This window comes from Castor canadensis, chromosome 5 (genome assembly GCF_047511655.1).
Source record: "Castor canadensis chromosome 5, mCasCan1.hap1v2, whole genome shotgun sequence".
Classification (NCBI taxonomy): domain Eukaryota; kingdom Metazoa; phylum Chordata; class Mammalia; order Rodentia; family Castoridae; genus Castor; species Castor canadensis.
In genome coordinates, this window is record NC_133390.1 from 95,645,817 (window position 1) to 95,662,266 (window position 16,450).

Here is a 16,450-nt window from a genome sequence, read left to right on the forward strand (position 1 = left end):
TTGTTGATTTATAATAATCAACCCCAGAACAATGCATTGCCTTGTTGGTTCTCAGAAAATAGTTCTTGAATCAGTGACCCATTAATTAATTAATTATATAATTTTTCATCCATTTACAGCCCTCATTTTGTTTTTTCATCTGCAATGTCTGACTTCTGTGGAGGCATTACCTTAATTAGACATACAGTAAGAGGGAATAAAACAGAACAGCTGGAAAAAATCAAAGTACGATGAAATTCCTTTGTGCAGCGATATGCATAGATGACCATTTAGTCTGGGGACTAAGTCACCACTATTTAACAACAAAAAAAAAATGGAAATAAAAGATACCATAACAGCTTGTCTGACAACATAAATGGAAACAGATGATAGTGACAACATTTCCTCTGTACTATACAGCTGAATAATTCTGCCACAACCAGTCACACTAACGGCCAAGAACCGGACAGTCTCTTTTTGGTTAGTTGTTTGGTGGGGCAGGAGCTGAAGAAAGACATTTAACATTAACCATAAGGTAAGTATTACTTTCTATTACTTGCAATCTACTCTCAAGTAGAATCTCAAATATTAGTTGTTAATTCTAGAATTTAGTTAGGAGTCCTGATTTCCAAATGAACAAGAAGGTGAAAGAGGTAAAAGGGGCAAGAGTCATTAAGAAAGTTTTTTAAATGTTATGGGCAACAGATCTAATGTACATGTAAAATACTGCAGGACATGTTTTTAAAACCAGTTGATGACCCTGCAATCACCCAGAAGAAAATGAATAACCACTCAAGAGTCCAGGAGAGACAGCCAGGTAGCTCATTACTTCCCTTGATATTAAATTGATGCTTTTGTCTGAATGGGGCCACCTTTGGGTCACAAGTCATTTCTTCCAGAAGGAACTTAATTATGACTGCCAGTATCTTTATAGAGAAGCAAACAAATGTAAGCAGTGCTATACTCTCAATTCACTCTTACAGCTTATTTCTGTTTTTAGTGAGTGGCTGGTGCCTGGGAAGACAAGAATTGCCAGTCTTGGTGCCCTGCTTAATTAAAGTTCCTCTTTTAAAAATCCCTTGTTGCTAGAGAATAGCTACAATTTTGGCAGAGGCAATGCTAAGTTTCTGAGTATGGCTATATGCCAGAGTATGTCAATCTTAACCCCTTGGAGGATGATTAGCAGAGAGGGGGTAGTTAAACCTTTATGCCCATTCAGTCTAGGCTTCTGTTAAAATTGGCAAATACTATAGTGACTTTTGTTCAAGAAGTAACTGTCTACAGGAGCTGGACTAAGATCACCAACTCCTTTCACATAAGGTACCAAACAGTAATAATGGTTTCCTATCACCCCTGACCTAGCATAGAGCTCAACCAGTGGCCCAAAGAGGAAAGAATTATTACACTAGCAGTCTTCTTCAGATAACCACATCATTTATTTTCTCTTAGCATCACAGTGCCATTAAAAATAATAACAATTAACAGAATGCAAAACAGAGCCCTGTTCATGGCCTATTTGTGTAGTATAACACTAATAAATCAAATACTAATTTGAATTTAATATACACATGGAGTATAAGTTGCTAAATGAATTTGCCACTTAAGTCAAATTAAGTAAAAGTCTTAAAAGACTTAAGATCTTAAATCTCCAATTTTTGGTCTTACTGACAAAAATCTCAAACTGTCTATTTTCAATGTCATTGTCTTCATTGTCCACATTCTGCACATTTGAAATAATACTTAGTAATTCCAAAGTTCCTTGAGATATCATATTTTCCTCCCTGTGTAAAATAACTATTATGTGTCTTTCAGTAAATTGTAACAAAAGAAATAATTCAATTATATTAACAAGTCAACATTAAATAAATTTCTCATAATAAACCAGATTCAAGGATCATTAAAAAGTTTTAATTATCATCTTTGATTAAAATTCAATATTTTAAAGAGAATTCTTTCTACCTTTTGCATATTGTACAATACTTCAAAATGTCTGTCACTTCAAATAACTACTGACTGCATGCTTTTTAAAAAGTGAAAGTGAAAAGACTAAGTATTAGCTAAGTAAAGAGGTTGCATATTTAGTTGTCAACCGTTCTTGGTGCTGGGGAGAAACATACCCGGCTTTGAACAAATCAAAAAACCCTTGCCATCATAGAAGTTATGTAGACTACTATAAAGAATGGTTTCATCCTCAGATGTTGTTATTAAAGATTACGGCTTTCATAGGAACTTTTAGTTTCTCTCTCATAATAACATGCATTAAATTATTGGTACAGCTAAAGAAGAAATGAAACTGGTGACGTTCTTACCCATAAGAAAAGAGATAGATAGATAACATTGTCACTTGTGTGTAAAGTTTTGGACAGCTAAGTAATACAGATTTAAATTAAAAATGACAGATGCACTGACTTGAAACATAATGGCTGCTGAAGTGAACTTTCATTTCTTTTAGTGCTACGGTTAACTATTGAATGGGTCAAGTACTATTTTCAGGTGTGAATAATGGGACAACTGTTAGTCAATGTCATACGCAGTACTCATTGTTTTCCTGATCAGTTTTGTCCTAGGAGGTGTGGTCACCTTATTGGGGAACATTATACTAGTGATAATCACAACTTTTTAAAATCAAGTCAATATTCCTTGATTTCGTATGTGACCAAGCATAGTGAGTATTCCATAAGGCAATATGAAAATATTCTCCATGACTATTTAAAAGAAAACAATTTTCAATACACTTTAAAATATTATAATTAGCCTCCTTCATTCTTCCTAAAGACCTAACATTCAGTATGTGTGTCAAGAACAAATAAAGAATTGCTGATGTCAAACATCTATATAAAGAATAAATCAGCTGTTGAGGAACATATGAGACCCTCATACAATTGGCTGATTTCTTCACTATTTCTAGAAGGCATCTGTTATTTAGATAAAGGCAAATGTAAGAAAATCACATCTAAGGAAATACTTGTTCTGTATTATATTTCCTCTGCAACTTCTGCTCCCTACCCCTCCACCACTAACCCTAAATAAGTAAATAAGAAACCAAATAAGCCCACTTATTTTATAAAGTATGAAAAAGTTAAATAGAATTCCAGATGCAGATGATGTTATAGGTATGTGGTTCTCTTTTTAAAGTACCACCTACCAGCACTTCCAAAGGCTGGCATAGACTTCAGCAGGTGGCTCTACTCATAGGCACATGTAACATTAGAAAAGCAGGATCAAGAAGTTATTATGTGACCTATGACAAGGAAACTAAGGTAGAATGCAAAAAAATAAGGTGTATCACACAGTAAAAATACTAACTAAAATTGCTATTCAAACCAAGGAAAAGTGAAGCCCTTCTCAAAAGCATACATTGTTCTATTTTGTAAGTCAAATCTAACGTCATCAACTAAAAACCAAGTCCTGCATTAAGTAGTCCTGGTTTCAGACTGCAAATTTATTTCCTGTGATGTATCACTGTGGTTTTTGATTTTACATCTGTACCAGTAACTTAACTTGCATTTGCTCCAAAATGAATTTCATGCTTAACTTGTTTTTCTTAATTAAACTTCCTTTCGCAGTTCCTAATATGTGTATTATTAAAATTCATTAGTCCCATTCATGCTTGCCTGTCATTTTTTGGCTACACATTCATATAGTGAAGTGCTTTTTTGCTATACATAGGAAGAAAATTAAACAATAAATACGGGGACTTGAACATTTTATGAGTGTCAGGATGAGAGAGGGCGTGCAAGGCCCATAAGTTTCCACACAAAAGAGGCATTACTGTAGAGCTAACATGCTGACTGACACATCTCTAATCTATAAAGTCTGCAGTAATGGCAGCAGTAAAGTGCTTCCCATTGAACTAGAATTTATCTTAAATGTAACAAAAATAGGCACAGAAGAAATTATATTGACTGTTATAAAAAGAATTCATATAATCGCCCCCCCCAAAAGTTTAATGTCTCATAATTTCAAATGCCTGGAATGATTTACTAGTTTTCTGACTTCAGTTATGTTTCGAGTTGGCAGTGTTTTTCTTTCACAGTTTTGTTTCCAAATGGGTTTATGGGTTTTTCTTTACTTTCTTGATCTTTTTTTTTTTCCTTTGGCAGTACTGGAGATTGAACCCAGGATCTGGCATTTGTTAGAAACATGCTCTACCACTTGACCAACACTCCCAGTTGGGTTTTGGTTTCCTTCGTTTTTTCTGGGGGAGGGCACTTGAAAGCAAAGATAATCCATATCCTTTTATAGCAACATAGTAATATTTGACGTTGTCAACATGGTATCATTAAAAACAAGACAAAAGCAGTCCAACAAACTTTTTTTTACTATTAAGGAATCATTCTTAGGAAAAGTTCCTAAAAATGTAGTGTAGTTTTTGTATTTATTGGTTTGATTATGGGTTGACTGTAAAGAAATAAAGGCTAAAGAGAAAGGTAATGATGTAGCTTAAAGGGCATTCTGTTTAGGAATTAAGAAACATCATTGTTTTTCAGATAGGATCTCATGCTTTAAAAAAGAAGAAAGAAAGAAACAGTTGTTAATGTCACTATCCCTCAACATTAAGAGGCTGGCTACCTCTTAAATGATCTTTTAAGAAGTGATGAAAAGAATACCCTCGATTCATCATGGACATTCAGTTATTTAATAATGATCTGGGTTTTGCAAGTCTGAAATTAAAATTAAAATTTTAAATTAACTGAAAGTTGGGCCTTCTTAAAGCACTTCTCAATAAAGCAAAAGAGATGCAAGATTTGCATTTTGGAATACCATATATTAAATTTCAACAAATCATTAAAAATTTACCTTTTACATTTTGATTTGAATTAAGAACATAGTAATTTCACTTAAAAATTAATGTGAAATCACATTTAATGTAGTTAAGCATCTCAAAATCATAGAAGGATGCTTTTTCAGAACTAATTGAGAACTTCTATCTCTTTACCCCAAATGAACACATTCTGTGTTACTCTAATATAAAATTAAAACAGCCACTTGGGCCACCATGTTTCTTTTAAGAATCATGGTCAAAACCATGTATTTGGATATGACAGAGCAAAATTAATTAATTTTCTAAGTGAACTCTTCAGTTTTTTCAACATTTAAAATGGTTCACTCTATTAGGAAAAACATTTCTCTAACTGTGGAACTTGCTCTTTATTTACTGACTACATCTATTACATTTCTTGTGGTGTATAGTTTTTTTTTAAATGTGATTTCCATTGATATTGGCTTTCTAATGTGAATTTACTACCTATAAGATTTACCAAAGTTTTGGGTAGGAAATGCTGTAGGTAGGAACAAAAAATGCAGCCCTCCCAGTATATGATATTAAAGAGCAGGTCAAAAGTTTCTCCCTTTTCATTTTCACTGTCCAAAGAAAATGTAATGAAGGAGTAGAAAACATCAATTATTCTTGGAAGAAACATAGTTTCCAACCACTGCAAAGGGGCATTTAGCTAAATCTTTCACTTTAGCACAAAGGTGCATGCATTAACCACAAGTTTAGTGGTTTCAAAATATTCAAATTTACCTTTAAATGGACCTCCTTTATTCATGTTGCAAATTTATCATCACTCATATCAATACTTGTGTTCTCTATAGCCCTAAAAAGAGAAATCCAAGTGCCCACTACTACTTACCTTCATTACTTTTTTGCTATTATCATTTAATGTTATTTGCTAGTTGCCTTTATATTAATTTAACCTTTGAAAAAAGATGTTAGATATTATTGAAGTATGTGGTCAGGATTAGTGGCTAGAATGAACCAACACACAGAACATCTATTCTTCTAGTTCCAGTCTGCACACAAACCACGTGACTTAGAGCCTTGTAAAAAAGAGGCAAAAGCTAGCCTCTCAGACATCTTGAACCTAACAATTGGGCTTGCAGAAACTATTTCTTGTGATTTCTATAACCTTTAGAAAGGCTTACACAAATTGTGAAGACATAGGAAATACCTAACTTTTCCACTTTAGAATTCCTGGGAGACAGAAGTTTTGTATTTGGCAATTTCATCTTAAAAGCACACATTTAATGTGCTTGCTTCAGAATTAGGTCTCAAAACACACATACACACAAAAATCCAGGAGAAAAGTTTGGTAAGACTCGTCTTTTGATAATCAGATTGTGTGATGTATTTGGGGTCCCAGAAATAAATAGTGAAGGATGAGTGTGCTTCGGATGACACTGCCTTTCTGGTGAGTTCCCAGGCAATGGAGAGAGGTCAATGCTAAAGCCATGAAGGTATCTGCATTCATTTCATAATGTGTAAACAGAAACCTCTGAAAAAATATCTAGCGCTTTTCTTCAGAAGATTAAAATACACAAAATACAGCATTTTGCATTTTTACCAATGATCTATTCCCATTTTATTTCAGTACATTTAAATGTCTGATGGTTTAAAATTTAACGAATTGGCCTCAAATATAAAAAGCCAACTAAAATAATAAAACAGAGGTGTCAAAGGATATTTAAGGGTAATTTTATTAATCTATTGACACATCCATAGACATATCGTAAAATAGTTCTTTGTATGCAATTGCTCTGAAGCTACGTGAACTCCTAAATTGTTTGAGAATAATATTCTTTTCCAGATTCCAAAACAACTTTTAGTTTCCCAAATCAAATAATATTCACACATTTGAGTGGTTAACTTCAATTATAACTGCTAGAATTGACTTCCTACTGCAAAGATGACCCGTTCTTGAGAGTTAGAAATTTTTTTGAAGTAAAAAAGAATCTCTAAATTCAGCTGCAAGAAAAAAAAAAACAAATCTGGAAAGGCGCTCACTACACAGTTGGAAAGAAAAGCCAGTAAGTGGAGAGGCCGGCCAGGCAGGGAAGCATCGGAAATGCAGCCGGCTCCCTGGCGCACTCGCCAGCCTGGGCCGTGGGCTAAATAGCCTGCAAAGACATCTCCGGCTCCTCCAACTCAAAGAAAGTTACCTTGGACTGCATTATGAAAAGTCGTGCAAGAGAATTACAGACAGCAAGAGAGGCCAGCCAGCCACTTCTGCTGTCTCTATCCGAGGCGGTGACCCTGTAACCCTTGAGTGTCGGACTAAGAGGACAGGGGGAGGCAGGAAAAGGTAGGAAGAAAAGAGGGAGGGAGAAAAAGACTGCATGAAAATGGCCAAACCCACCCTCGCTGCTGCAAAAGTCCCCGAGAAGCCGAGACAGCCTGGACAACCGCGGCCGAAGCAGCAGCGATGTCTACGTGGGCAGGTTTTCCACGGCCCCGCTGCCTCCTCTCCTTAAAGTATCCATAGGAGAAAGCCCTGGATCCGAGAGGATCTCCTAACTGAGAGGCTTTCAATGCAAACTTGAGAGCTTGAAGGGCTGCTCGGCTTCTCCACTGACGCCACAGATCGGGTTTGAAGCCGGATCGGGGTAGATCCACAGCGATCCCCCGAGACGCGCGAGGTGCTCTCCATCACCCCTTCCCTCGCGGTCCACAGCGCCGGGTCCACAGCGCCGGGTCCACAGCGCCGGGTCCACAGCGCCGCGTCCGCATCACCTTTCACGCAGAGCCACACACGCCCCGCAGCCCCCTCCCCGCCAAAGAGCCACAAACTTACCCTCCGCGACACAAATCCACCCAGGGAGCCCTTGAATCTCCCCCCAGTCCCCTTCCAGTATTCAAGGAGACAGTTTCTACAACACTTCGCCGTCAAATTCAAGCCGAAATGATCAAAGTATTTACCAGTTTCTAGGCGCTTTTTTTTTTTTTAATCTGGAGCACTCGGTTATTCCTGTTTCAGGATTCAAGATGCTTCCTCTTTTTTTTTTTTCTTTTCTCTTAAGCAGCCGCAACCCCAGTTTTGCTTCCCCCCATCTTTTTTTTTTTTTTTTATTCACCCACGGACACTTCCAAAACGTGTGGATTAATCCTTTTTTCTGTCCAGATGCAACCACGATCCAGAATCCTGGGGACCCAAAGCCACCTCCATGTAAATCCGACCATCAGGCAAGAAATACAAATGATCAAACAACGTTACTTCTTTCAGCTGCAATCAGATAATCCTTCTAATCCAATAGATTTATCTCGATTGGAAATTGACCTCAAAAAATGAATTCCCAATGCTGATGTCCAGTACAACGATTTCGTAGCCTGTTCGGATGACCAAAAGAACTGTGGTTTCTGTCTTTAAAAAAAAAATATTCTTCTTTGGATTCTGGGTGCACTGCTCTCAAAAAAACGCCGAGGACCCTGGTTTTCCCCTATTACAGGTTTCTACTCCAAATCGGTGCAGAATGAAAAATGGTACAAAGGTACCCCTAGTGGCTCGAGGCGATATTGCAGGAATCTCACTTTTTTTCCTCCATCCCCTCTTCACCTCCCCCCCCACACCAGATAAGTAGCTGCTGTTGTAATTAGAGAAGAAGGCCGAACTAAGACGAACAGGAACAGTACACTACCTGAAGAAACTGTATGGTCTTTCTTCTTTACACTGAAGTGTCTCTGTGCTTCTAACTCAGTAGTCAAAATTTCCCCCAACCGTATTTAGTAAACAAAAGGCCGGTATTGTGCAGTTTGGTGACTTCAAGGCCAATGTATTGTTTTCTGAACATCTATAGTTATTTTTAAAAGCCTCAGTCTTCCTGAGATATGATGCTTTTAGAAAAGCCCATAATATGTTTTTATTTCCTATAAAGGAATATGGTTATAGAGATACATTTTTAGACAATCTTTTATCACTTGGACTTTCGACGTTCACTCATAAAAGCAGGCAATGACTACCTGTGAGTCTGAAGTCAAAGAGAAAGACCTAACTAAGCACTGCGATATAGGTCTCCATGTTGCTACCTGAGTCCTCTGGAATCCACTGACCTCACCACTACTAGATGGGTTTTTGACAGGTTTCAGAGTAAAAGAATCAATGTGATGAATTTGAGAACTCTGTTTTCCTAAGCAGTACTTCACAAAGTTTCAAAACACAGCACCTATCAATAACCCAGAAGTCTTTTTAAAATGAAGATTCTAGTTCTGTAAGACCAAGAAAGGGATGAGACTCAATTTCTAATAAGCCCTCTGACAATGCCTTATCAAGGGCCTGGTAAAATAGAGAAGTTGGATTTGCTTTCATGCTAATGAGTTCTGGGGCAGCAAAAACTGGAAAATCTTTCTTAACTGACTAAATAATTAAGACTTTTAGTATGAACTGCTAAAGAGTCAAGAGACTTTCCTTCACCACTAGTTTGCTATTAATCAGCTATGTGACTGAGCAGTAATTTTTTGGCTTATAGTTAATTTAACTATTAAAAATCAAAATAAATCAACATGTTGTCATGCTCCTGAATGGAGAAATTCGGTACCATAAACTAGTCTATAATACTAATATAACATTATTATTAAAATCCCAGTACAGTTTTTCAAGAAACCTGAAAAGTTAATTCTAAAATGAGTTTGCAACAGCAAAACCATTGTTAATACAATCTAAAGAGCAAGGTTTGCGGCATGTCCATATAAACTATTAAGACATAATATAATATGACCATAACTAAGACAATGGAACTTTGGTTCAAAGAAACTAGTCCAGAACAAAAACAAAATCCCAGAAATATATCATGCATTTATTAAAACTTAATAAATATCAGGTGACTTTTGAGAGCAGTGAAGAATGATGAATTCTTCTGACAATAGAAAATGCATATGAAAAATATTAATATTAGATTTTAACTTCACACCTAAATATGTATTTAAGTTTAGTTAAATTCCTAAAGACGCAGACAAAAAAATTTTAAACTTTTAGAGGAAAGTAGCTAATGATTTGGGGTAGATGAGAAGAGAATAATTTATGAAACAACACAAAAACACAAGTCTATAAATGAAAAATGTTAGAATTTGATATATTAATATAAAATAATATACATTGAAAAATTAAGCCTTAGACTGAGAGAAGATATCTGCAATACATAGAATCAAAGATTAGTATCCAAAATACACAAACATTTCTAATAAGTCTATTTCAAAAGATATGACAGAAGGACTGGGGGTATAGCTTAAGTGGTAGAGTACTTGCCTAGCAAGCTTGAGGCCCTAAGTTCGATCCCCAATATCATCAAAAATGACAAAAAATGGGCTAAGGAGATGAACAAACCATTGAGAAAAGAGGTTTCTCAATACCCAATAAACATTTCAAGATAGTGCACAAGCTCCCTGGTTATTAGAGAGGTGCATGGTAAAATATGATTTCACATCGATGAAATTGGCAAAAATGTACAAATCTAATAATACCAAATGTTGATGAGAATATGGGGAAACAATGAAGAATAGAAAGCTAAGATTACAAAGACTGCTGAAATTAGTTTAGCAACACTTGAAAACTCTCATAACCTAAAATCAAATCTTTCCATTCCTAAAAACAACTGTTAAAAGAACAAGGAAAATAAAAACAGTCTAACTATCTCTAGATAAATAAGTGGGCAAAGAATTTATAAAATATTTACATACTGCAATATTAGAAAGAGTAAAGAGAAAAATGAAAGTGTTATAGCTATTTGAGTGAGCACAGATAAATCTAAAAAGATAAAGTAAGGACAAAAAATTAGGATATTATAGCAAAAGGCATGTTGTGGGATGATACTATGTATAAATAAAATTTAAAGACATGCAAAATGTAATTACATCAATTAATTTTGAACACATGCATAGGTAGCAAAAGTGTATCAACATGTAGGATAATGATAAAGATAAAACTCTGGGTAGAGAGATTACCTCTGGGAAGGAGTAGGTTAATGAGATTGGAACACATCACACCTGGCTTCACCTGAATCCACAGTGCTTTCTTTCTCAAGTCAAATCTTTAACACAGGGGTGTATACTACTGATATATAAATTATTTGAATGACTGAAATATTTCATTAAAATAAAAGACAGACTAGAGTATTTCTTAGAACTGTTACAGTATTATAAAATTTCATAATTATAATAAGTTAAAACTTTTAGAGGAAAATAGAGTAATAGTTTGGGATAGATGGTAAGAAAATAGATTAGTAAACATAAAGACCATAATAAGTGCAGATGTGAAAAATAGCATTGGAGTGCAGAATTTCATAGCATGCTTTTTATAGAGATTTTTAAAATGGTATTATTTTATATTTCTAAGAAGTAGAAATGAATTCATGCTTATTTATTTCTATAATGAATATTAGGAATTCCAGTTGGCAAGCACAAATTCACCACCTAAATGAGAACAATGTGGCTGAAATAGGAAAAAAATGTAATCCTAAACTAGCTCTTGTATTTTCCTTTGATCTCCTAACTAGTAATATGTCCTCTGAAGCAGTGAGATAGGCAATCAGTTGATCATGTTCAATCTCACCAGTTAAGTAGAACCTGCCAAAGTCAGAGTAGCCCTAAGCCAAACCACAGAACACAGAAAATTCTTCCTGGATATTTAAAATATGTATATGAATACAAATCATATACATGAGCACATGATAAAAGCGAGAGCACACAAAGGAGGGGTGAGGATAGGTAAGACACCTAAAATATTAGCTAGCATTTGTTACCCTTAACGCAGAGAAACTAAAGCAGATACCTTAAAAGCAACTGAGGCCAATAGGAAAAGGGGACCAGGAACTAGAGAAAAGGTGAGATCAAAAAGAATTAACATAGAAGGTAACACACACGCACAGGAAATTAATGCAAGTCAACTCCCTGTATAGCTATCCTTATCTCTACCAGCAAAAACCCTTGTTCCTTCCTATTATTGCTTATACTCTCTCTACAACAAAATTAGAAATAAGGGCAAAATAGTTTCTGCTGGGTATTGAGGGGGTAGGGGGGAGAGGGAGGGGGTGGAGTGGGTGGTAAGGGAGGGGGTGGGGGCGGGGGGAGAAATGACCCAAGCCTTGTATGCACATATGAATAATAAAAGAAAAAAAAAAGAATATGAAAGCCATTATTTATTATCCAGAGAACTCCAATATTCTGGTGGTCCTTCTCTCATTGTCTATGCACCCCTACATTCAAAACACACTTTTTCTCTTATAGAAAGAGATTAAAAAATTTTGCTCAAACTCTTTCAAGTAGAAAATTTGCCTTTCTGAATTTATTTTATGAAATTATCAACACACATGTAAAAGACATATGTTCAATAATGTTGCAGTTGTCTGTAATAATGAACACTTGAAATTACTTGGGTGTTCATCAACTAGGAGCTTATCAAATATGTCTATCCATGTCATAGATTATTATATGCAGCTATTAAAAAGAAAAGGTCAACTTTCCAGGTAAACAGAGTCCTAAATATGAAAAGATTTCTAAGTGAAAATGCCAGATTTAGAAGATTCTGTATAGTCACAATTTTATTTAAAAAGTTATATACATACACTTGTGCATGTGAACATATACATATATGCATGTACTGGAGAGATATACACCTTGACTATGTGATTGTGGAATGGGAAACAGAGGGTAAAACTGTTAGGGAAAAAATTTATGTTCAAATTTCTTCGTTTCAATAAAAATAAATAAATAAATAAATAAAATATGTATATGAATACAAATCAGGAGGGCTTTGTTCCTATGATATATGAGAATTGAAATCTCATTTCAAAGTCACTAGGTATTTATTTTTCATAGTCCATGAAAAGCAGAAGATATTAAATATCAGAAACTAATATTTTAGAACCCAATCTTTTAAGTACAATGTGCCGTTAACTCATGGTGAACTCAGGAAAGATGTTTGAACTAACTGTCAAACAATCAGTTTCAACCATTCAGAACAAAGTTCCTGAGAAATAACCAGGATAGTTTTATAGTAAGGAAAACACTGAGATGACAATTTAATTTTCTCTGATGATAGAACTGACAAAGAAGAAGAAGTAGATATAATGTTTTTGAAATTTGAGAGGTTGAAAAGTTCATCCAGCCTCAAGTTGCTGAATCCTCTCACATGCTGGGCACTGCCCCAATTACATCATAACTTGGATCACATGACAAGAGGAGAGCACACTTGGGAGGTATGGGAATAGGTAGAAAACCCAAAACATGAAAGCGTTTGATGTCCCCACTCCAGAAGAACTAATACAGAACCCTTAAAGCGACAGAGGTCATCATGAGAAGGGGATCAGGAACCAGTGTTAAGATAAGTTAGAGATGAATCAACTTGGGTTGTAACACATTTGTACAGGAAAGTAATGCTAGGGATGTTTTTGTATAGCTATCCTTAACTCAACTAGCCAAAACACTTTGTCTTTCTTATTATGCTTATGTCTTCTCTTCAACAAAATTAGAGATAAGGGCAGAACAGGTTCTGCCTGGAAGTGAAGGGGGGAGAGGGCGGAGTTGGGGGCATGGGGGAGAAATGACACAAACAATGTATGCACATGTGAATAAATGAATAATAAAATTTTTTTTAAAAAGAGTATTCATTTTGAAATAGTCAACCACTACAAATGCTTATCTTGGATTGATAACTGATTTGTTAAGTGTAAATGGTCACTCTTTTGAATTAACACTGCAGCATCCCTTCTGAACAGGGATTAGATATTGATATAGACCTGAAGTTTCATTTTCAGTGTGTTTGAGTTCAAGCTGGATTAATACTTTAAGGTAGTCAATGAAGGACGATGAACACAAGGAGAAGTAGGAGGATGAGGAAGAGCAGAGAAAAGAAGGTTGAGAATAAAAATGTGCATGAAATTCTTCTCTCCCTGATGTTTTACTTTACAGAGAGGATAAAAATTTATTTAATCCATGCACTTTTCACAATACAAATGAGTAATGAATGAATGACTTAATGGATTGAACAATAAAACCAGTTGATATATAAAAAAGTTTTTCTCCATATTGGATGACTTTGGTAATCTCTTCACAAAGTGAAATTTATTGAGGAAGGGAGTAAAAAAAATTGCTATGACCTATAGTGAGAATTGAATGGCCAGTGTTAGCAAACTTGAATGCTTTAAGAGATACCAATTTGACTACTTTACTAAAAAAAACTAAGTTAAGATTACACATCTAATTTGGATTTATATACTAATTAAAAATGATTAACTGATACTGAATTGATCATGTTAAAAAACAGATAGCATGATTCTACGATCAAATAGATGAACATGAGTTTAACTGTTGCTTGTAATACCAAAGAGTTGTTATGAAAAGACGTATTTTGTGGGATATTTTTGATACATGAAAATAAACATCTTTTATAACCAGGTGAATGAGTTAGTATCTAGATAAGTAGCAAACATTTCAGGATGTTGTGAAATATTAGTGATCAGTGTATGAAAAAAAGAAATAACTTTTAAAATATTGCAGGACAGATTTCTAAAGCAAGTCTAAAAAAAATCCTTCTATCATCTTCAGAACTCCCCTCATGTAAACTCATATTAAGGGCTCAAGACTTGAATCTAAATGAATGGTAACTGGGAATTGTAAAAAGCATAAAATAAAAAGTGTTCCAACATTACAAGGCCCAACTACTGCAAAGGTGGTAGTTTATGAAAAGGTTCTTTCTACAGGGAAGAATCTGCTCGCACAATTCTGCCTAATTAAGAAAGACTACTTAAAACACTTGACTGATACTAAATATTTCAGGTATGTATTGGGAGAACACACCTGCGTGGATGCTAAATATACCAGATGCATCTTTAGATTCCATGTTTGAAGACTGGTAATGGAAACCAGGAAAAAACGATCGAGCCTAGATATTTTAGGATGAGACTACCATGTGGAGAAATGGAACTTCATCACGGTTAGTTTGAGATGCTGAAATATATATTTAAAGGGACTCCTAAGAGGTTTTAAGTAACAAATCAATCCATATTTTCAATACAAACTTAAATCATTTTGACTTGTTAAAAATTTCCAAATACTAGCATTATCATGCTAGCAGATAAGAATTTGTTTTGTTTCTTTTTGAAAGAACTCTTTTTTTACTACCTGAAATTTTTAATTTTATTTAAATAGTACAATTATTCTTTACTTTAAAATATATACATGCTTAACTTCAAATAGCTTAATATGTTATCAATTTGTAGAATGCTTTATGTTTTCAATGTAGATTTTTATGGTACATTTGTGAAACAGAATAGTACTATACTGACCTCACATAGATTGCTTCTGAGCAGGTTGTCTTGATATTTTAGCTGCCTTTGACTCCATCAAGATACTGATTCATTTTAAGTCATTTCAGCGTAGTCTAGAATGAGTTAAATTGTTTTTAAAAATCATCTTGAACATTCCTTTAGTACAAAAGAAACATAATTAGGAAACCATCCTATCAAACATCATTAGTTGTGGAATATTGATAGTTTTAAGTTTGCATTTCCAATATTAGCAAAGTTCACCTCACTGGGGGAAAGCACACAGATAATAATTTTCTATAGTTTAAGCTGGAAAAGATGTGCCATCTCTCACATACATCAAGTGGGCATTCTTCCTTTTCTGAATTGTAATTTATGCTAATTACACAGTTAAAAATAAACACTAGCCTGGATTTTCATTACTCTTCAATGAGTGATTAAAAAAGTCTCCTCACCCCTCTTTTAGTTCCAAATTTCCTAAAACAGTAAACCTTAAAATGACACCAGAGGAATAAATTCTTCTCTGTGTTTCTGTTTCTTTGTCTCTCTGTCTATCTATCTATCTATCTATCTATCTCTGAATATATAAATTTGCCATGTTAGCAAGTTTTGATCATTTGCATCAAACTGGGGAATGTCAGAAATATTTCAAATGGATATATTTCCTACAATCACTTGTGTTTGAAATTAGAGTTTGCTTTTTGTTTGTATGTGAATAAAATTATTCTCATGACCTGGAAACAAACAATAAAATAATGTTATGAAATAGAATGATAAAGTCATGCTACAGTCAAGCCAGATGTTCAATCTTCCAACCACCAATTCTAAAACTTGTGCCTTACAGTGTAAGCATTGTAACCTTTTTTTCTAAAAATTTCCCATACCTTTCCTCAAGATATGAAAGCTAGTAAGTCATGTCTTGCTACTTAAAATGATATATTAACCCTTAATTTCTAAATTGTATGAAAAGGGATAGAAAGAAAGGGAAAGGGAAATAGTAATTTTAAAATGTTTAATTATATTAACCAGAAAATGTAACAGGAAAACAGATCAAGGCAAGGTTTTAGAAGTCACAAAGTTGATAGAGTACCAGAATAGCAACATGCTAACAGAAAGTTTATCCACTATCTAACAGAATGAAAGCATCATTGTTGCCTCATGTGCAATACTTTAAACCAATTCACAATTTGTATCCTCATCATTCATAAATCTGTTGACAACATAAGAAACCATCTTATTGGGATAATTCATTTGTGAAAGCTCAAAGTAATCATTAAAACTAGAGTATACTTGAATGGTAACCCCAAGAATTGCAGTTCTATGGAGCTTGTATGAACTCTTTTACTAAAAAGAGAAAGCCTAAAAAGAAATCAATTTGAAGGTCACATTCAGGTCAGTGCATTGCTAAACGAGAAGTCAGGTTGTTGTACTGTGCCAT

The 16,450-nt window shown here is 34.7% G+C and overlaps 1 protein-coding gene across 15 annotated transcripts in view; it reads right to left on the bottom strand.

The window, feature by feature from the left end:
* Positions 1-16,450, bottom strand: part of Nlgn1 (neuroligin 1) — an 841,293-nt gene that overhangs the window by 672,293 nt on the left and 152,550 nt on the right. For 3 of the 15 annotated variants that reach the window (XM_074073753.1, XM_074073755.1, XM_020153115.2), the window contains exon 1: positions 7,554-8,239. The exons of 5 other annotated variants lie outside the window; for them this stretch is intronic. The gene's annotated coding sequence lies outside the window, so the exon portion shown is untranslated. Of the gene's footprint in view, positions 1-7,118; positions 7,217-7,553; positions 8,242-15,033; positions 15,163-16,450 lie in introns of those variants that run through there. 7 more of the 15 variants (XM_074073750.1, XM_074073752.1, XM_074073756.1 and 4 more) reach the window with 7 other exon arrangements.